The sequence below is a fragment of the Aphanomyces astaci genome, assembly GCF_000520075.1.
Source record: "Aphanomyces astaci strain APO3 unplaced genomic scaffold supercont1.326, whole genome shotgun sequence".
Classification (NCBI taxonomy): Eukaryota; Oomycota; class Saprolegniomycetes; order Saprolegniales; family Verrucalvaceae; genus Aphanomyces; species Aphanomyces astaci.
In genome coordinates this window covers 3,370-9,775 of record NW_009798589.1, presented here as the reverse complement: position 1 = coordinate 9,775, position 6,406 = coordinate 3,370, and positions in this window count along the sequence as shown.

The window sequence follows — 6,406 nt, the reverse complement described above, 5'->3', positions numbered from 1 at the left end:
ATTTGATGAGGCTGGGTAAGGCGCGTGTCGTGCTCGTCAACATGAACCAATGTGCATGCTTCGATGTTAGAATGTGATACACCAAAGCGAGGTAGTGTAAGTCGGAACGAGTGAAACTCGGCACTTGGTAGCGTGTGAACGTGGCGAAACGCGGTCATGGGTGTAATGATAATGTAAGACATGTAGAGTTTCCTTGGATACTTCAATCGTTACATTGAAGTTTCGTATACTTGTGGAGTAGCAATTTGTAAAAAACTACCCAAGAGTTACATAAATGAGTTAAATAAGTTACGTTAAGTTACATGTGTATTTCTGTTGTACGAAACCGTACAAGTAACGTTCGCCGATGAACCTTATCTTATTGCAATATTGTATACTTGCGAAGTAGCAAATTATAAAAAACTACCTGGTTGTTTCACACTTGGCCTTTCTGTCAGCATGGAGAATGATGTCGCTACGCACAACGTTGTGTTTGGCGATGGGCATGAATGTGTCCCGTTCAAGATCAGCAACGATTGTAGCAGAAAGCCGTAAATCGCAACATCCGGCAGGCAGCTGAGTCACCGTCGATGAAGCGAAAGCGCGTCTCGGCTTTGAAGAAGAAAGTCAAACTGCGAGCCACTAAGTACAAAGAAACCAAAAGTAAATGAATCTCCATAACATATAATGTAGCCTGCTTACTTCCGGCACACATATCCACCGCACACAAACTACACTACAGAACTGCATTTTGCCAGCGCAACGACCCATTGTGCTGCCTCGCATTCGCACTGCAACATGAGTTATGGACATGGACGTTGTGGCCTCATTCATTTCGAGCACTTCGAGGGCACATATACACTACATTAAAGAACTATCACTGGCCAGCTGAACGCGCCTTTGTACTGCCACAGATTCACTCTGCAGCCTGAGGTATTGACATGGATGTTGTGGCCCCTTAGAGCCATCCATTTTGAGCACTTCCAGAGAACACATACTCTGCACACATATTCTACATTAAAGAACTACCTCTGGCCAGTTGAATGAGCCATTGCGGTGCCTCAGATTCACTCTATAGCCTGAGTTATGGACATGGACGTTCATTCCTATCGTATGCACTTTTATTCTACGGTATTCCTTGTCACCATCCGATTATTTATTACTAGTACCCCGGAATATGTTCAGCTGTAGTGTCGTACCAACAATTCAGATGTAATGCAATTCCCTTTTTAAGTACCTTGATGCGCATCCACCTCACTCGAGACTCTACCTCAACACATGAGTTGACAGGTGGCGTATGTTCTGTGGTTTTCAGCAAAATTTATGTCGCAGGAATGTGAACTCCTCGTGGATTACCTCTGTGTGGACTGATCTACATGAATCTACGATTGTTAATGGCTATAAGGCGTGCGATTTCATTGATGGTCAAGAAATTGAAACCATTGATGACGGTGGGTATGTCGATGTTGAAGTATTAGCGGATTTGTTGGAAAATTTAGCTGTCGAAGCTGTGATCAACCCAACTAGTGACATAGATATTTCTGATGAGATCAATGAATCTGAACTTCTCTAATTGGTTATAAGTACTGAGCAAGGTATTTTATACCCTGTATGAATTTATGCTCTTGTACAAACTATATTTGTTTTGTAAAATTGTGTCTTGCACGTACGTATATGTAGTATTGTATTTCAAACTCGAAAAACAAAGTCCCATCCATCCATGTATCCGTATTCGGATATCGATACATCACTGTCTAACTCGTATTACGGAATACGGTAGTGGGAAAGACAGAATTCAACGTCCACCTTGTCTTCGAGGCAGACGTTGAATTCTACAATCCTATTGGTCACTGTACTTCGATGTTCGACAAATAATGTAGCCTATCACAGGTCGCCTTCAAAAATTTAATCACTTCTAAACGTAATAATATTCTACAATACTCTGATCCGAAACGTTTGTCAGGTAGTTTTTCATTTAATTGAAGTATGTGCCACAGCTTTCGAACAACTTGATTTTTGTATGCAACTCCAAGACAACATATTCAAGGCACAAAATTTAATGTTTTTTCAAAGTTCATTCTGACTACTCACAGTCAATCAAGAGAATTCCCCAACGCTTCCATCGTGGACTCCTCGTCCAGACGCTTCCATCGTGGACTCCGCGCCCAGACGCTCATGCAAAAAAATGAGTTAACGCACTCTCGTAGCAAGATGCATCGAACTCAACATTGTACAATGCAAAAGTCAGCAATTGAACCATCCTTTCTCATATGAGGAAGTTTGTAATCATTGCTTTATGCAATGGACATTTCCAAAACATTTTGAAGTGTTATGAACGTCTTTACAACAGTATCTGCCGATAACTCATAATATCCACTTTCTACAGCACCAATAAGCTCCTCGATTCAACGAGTTGTCTTTTGGTGCTGAAGACTTTGAATATAATTTAAAAAAACCTAAATCTAAGACATTGAAGTCTGGACTGTTGGGAGGCTGATTTGCTACAACAATCCCACGCGCACCCTTTGCTTGAAGCAGCTCTATCGTAACGCACCGGCGCGGGCCATCCGAAAGCGAGCGAAAAGTCTGCCGCGACATCAACGGGATGCTCGAAGGGACTGGTCGAATCGCGCTTTCGATTTCTTCATTGGCTCGCTTTTGTCGTCGTCCAGTATTTCCTTTACACATTTAACAATATAAATTGATAATTGATAAAATTGATATTTTTTTGGCTTTTTGGGGGTTTACCACGCAATTTCGTGCGACATCAGCAGAGAGGCAACCATGCCGCAGGGAGAGCTGCGCCCGATGCCAGAGGTGTGATACGGTGCGTCTCGTGCCAGCCAAATTGCTTCGCTGCTTTGACAATGACTCCTTGAGGGAGTACCTCTCCTATAGCAGCTCCAAAAAGCATTTCGTAGACATCCTGGCGCTCCGTAGGAGACAAGTGCAAGTGACCGTTTGGGGGTGGGCAGCATCGACGGAGGCAGCTGGACTAGCGCCGCGGGTCTGGTTGGACTGAATAGGGCGGGTGTGTATGTAGGAAATAGTGATGTGTAGTCCAGCGGGTGGCCGATAGTATTTTATGAGGGTCCAGCCAACTTTGATGGAGCATATCTCGACAGCAAAAGCCTTCTACTTTACGCGTACATCGTGCAATCAAAGCTGAGATTCTGCGCTTTCAGATGCACCAATCAGAGTAGAAATCGGCCTTGTATTAGAAAAATTCCGCCAATGTAAAGTCGAACCTGACAAACGTTTCGGATCAGAGTAGTACTTAAAAAATGACGCATCCATGACACTTCAGAACTTTCAAGCTACCCATTGAAGAGGTCATAAGTGTTTAGAGGTGAAGAATTTCGATACTTCGATTGGTACGATGGATGACGTACACTCATGGCCAAAATTCAGGGAACGCTCACTGTCAATTTTTGGGATATCTCAGCAACCAATGGGAGTTAGGAGCTGCTGTACGTATGAATATGATTAGCCAATTAGAATGCTGGAAACGTGGTTATGGCTACCAATGAGCGAGCAAGGACTTTCCGTACAACAATCGATTTTTGCACCCAGACATAATTAAGGAACGGACATTCTCAATACAAATTACCATAAAAACAGAGTTAATGTATATTCTGAAAATGTACGTCCTGTATACAGAATTTCAGATATGCGCCGCTGACCGATATATAGGTAAGCGTTCGACGCGATAGTGCAGTGGTCAAACACGTTGTGTGTCTCAAGTGAGCGCCGGTTCGAGTCCTGGGCGCGTCAAACTTTTTTTATAAAAATTTGCACTACTTAAATCTCAAAATTAGTATAGAATAGGATGAATTTTTATTACAACAAAAAAATCGTATTCAATTTTCTCGAAGTGCCTTTGCAAAGGACTGTTGAATCGTGTAGCAGTGACCATATCCCAAGCAGCAATGACTCGCATCAACATGGCCAATCACACTTAGTGAGCACGGATCTTCGTCGTCATCAAGTTGCTCTTCATACAACCACAAATTGCGTAGGTTACTCTCGAACGGCGCCATCACCCCGGCGTAAAGATGGTTGACAAACCGATGTGCGTTCGGCGGCAACGCACAGAGGTGGGAGCCAAGTTCTTCGTACATGATCATGTACGCATCGTCAGCGGCATGGCTCTCAAAATTGAAGTTAGAGCGAGTTCATTATCTCTCATCGTGTTAGAAGATCCTACTAAACCTGGGGGGTCCGAGAGCTCTTCGTATCGTCCACCTGGTTCGATGCTTTTGTTCGTCTCGTTCCCGTCGAAGCAGAGGAGCACTAAGCGCTGAGCATACCAGGATCGTACAGTTCGGCGAGGGACACCATTACCTTGGCCACCTGTCGACCAGATAAAGTCTCAAGTAGGCAAATGTCTTCGAGCTTAGTTGAGATCGGATACGATGCGCGCATCATATTTTGTACTGGGTCGGCAGTTACTGGATAACGCGGAACGAGACCTTCAAGGCAGACGTGATGGCAGAAGGCATCACCATGAGATGGGCAGTTGGGTAGTTTCAAGCAGTGGTTCCGAATAAATAGCTCATACAAAAAGTAATTTATAGTTTGAACTATAAAAAGTTATTTATTCACCTTGTCGACTGAACTAAGTTACTTTTTGGACGTGCAAGGCAACATAGATAATTGATACGCTGATTTAAAAAAGAGTAAGTTATTATGTGGGTAGATAATTTTTCATATTTCCAGTGGACCAAATTGATTGTAGATTGATTGGTTCACATGAATTGCCAATGATTGCCAATGACACCTCACTTGCTCATTTGATGTCAACCGTGACCCATCCAACAAAACCCCTTAGTGGGAAGGCGCTCGCCGAGGTCTTTTTCCAACGGACCGACGACCCAACTGTGTGGAAGTGTAAGTGTGGGCGACAGCGCTCTCAAAAGTCGAGTGTGTACACGAACTTGTGTTCTCATGTTGTGAAATGCCATCCTGAATACACTTCCATATCTCAATTGATGCTTCTCACTGGAACTCGATTGCCGAGTTCAAGTACCTGGATTGCCGGTTCCTGCGATGCACGTCGAATATGTGCGAGCGGTTCTTCTCGTGGGCAAAACTAGCTTTGACCGATCAACGTCGCTCAATAACGCCGCCGAACTTTGAGCCACAAATGTTCTTGAAACTAAATACAGTAGCTAGGAGGCTGCGGGAAATTGTTAATCAATGATTAACCTAATTTTCTTCAACTACTGAGAACAGCGGATTGGAGGTTTCAATCCCATGCTGGACAACGTTGATCACAGCATAGAAGCATTCAATATGGAGATCAGTTCGATGTCGGAAAATCTGCCGCATCACACCAAACTGCTTCAATCGTGCATTGACAGTCTCATGCCGTGCCATGATTTCCTTTTGACGGTGAGCGCTTTCGGGTTGATATCTTGAGTTTACGAAAAACTCTTGATCCGTGTACCCTCGATCCGCCAATGCCATTTCACCGTCCTCTAGTGCGTGCACGAAGGCATTTCGTGCAAGCGATAAGTCTGACCAACTTCCACAGGGAACACCTCCGTTGGCCCAAACGATGTGCCCTGTTGTAATACACAATCCAACTTCGTAGCGCAGGCCAGGACCGTGGAACTTGTGGGAATACCATGAGGGGTCGAATGGTGTTGGCTCTTGTATACGGAAGTCAGTACCGTCCAACGAGACAAACATTGTAGCATCTGGTTGGGCGCCATCAAATCGGTTCGCCCATATGAGCTATTAATGATGTTATTTAATTGCGGTATAACCGATTTACCTTGTCCAAGGATGACAGTATCGACACCCAATACCAAGCCCACCTCCTGAAGGTCTTTTCATCGACTCGTGCTGTCGTCGCATGGACAGTTTCGCTGGCATAGAATTTAAGGAACATCAAAGCCCATAGCAAGTGTGCAATGCATGTTCCAGGGTCGACGCTGGATCGATCAACCCAAATTGTAGCTACGACTGCGGGTGTTGTTCCGAAGAGTGACCGGAAGCGTCTTTGGTGGTTTGCGTTCGGAGTGGCGCTTGTGTGCCTTTGCAGCATTTGGGTTGCTTCATACCAAACGTGCTGCTCCACGTTCGTTTGCATTGTCGAAAGTGACGACGGTTACACTACTTCACCGTGAAAAGACACAACATTAAAATTCACACAAAATCTAATTATATTTTTGATATTATAAAAAAGTTTCCTAAAGTGTGAACATGCAAGTTTCCAGAAACTTTGACAAATGTTATATTCTTTTAACGATTATGAGCTTCGTATTGCATTTGACGCTAAAGCGTTTTATATTCATGATAACACAAATACGTTGCAATTGCTGACAAGATTTGAAGCCGAATGAGGCGTGTTAAGTACGGTTTCGGCAATGGCAAAAAGCTAGGAAACTTCGGAAACTTGATACTTTGACTGCAAATTTCA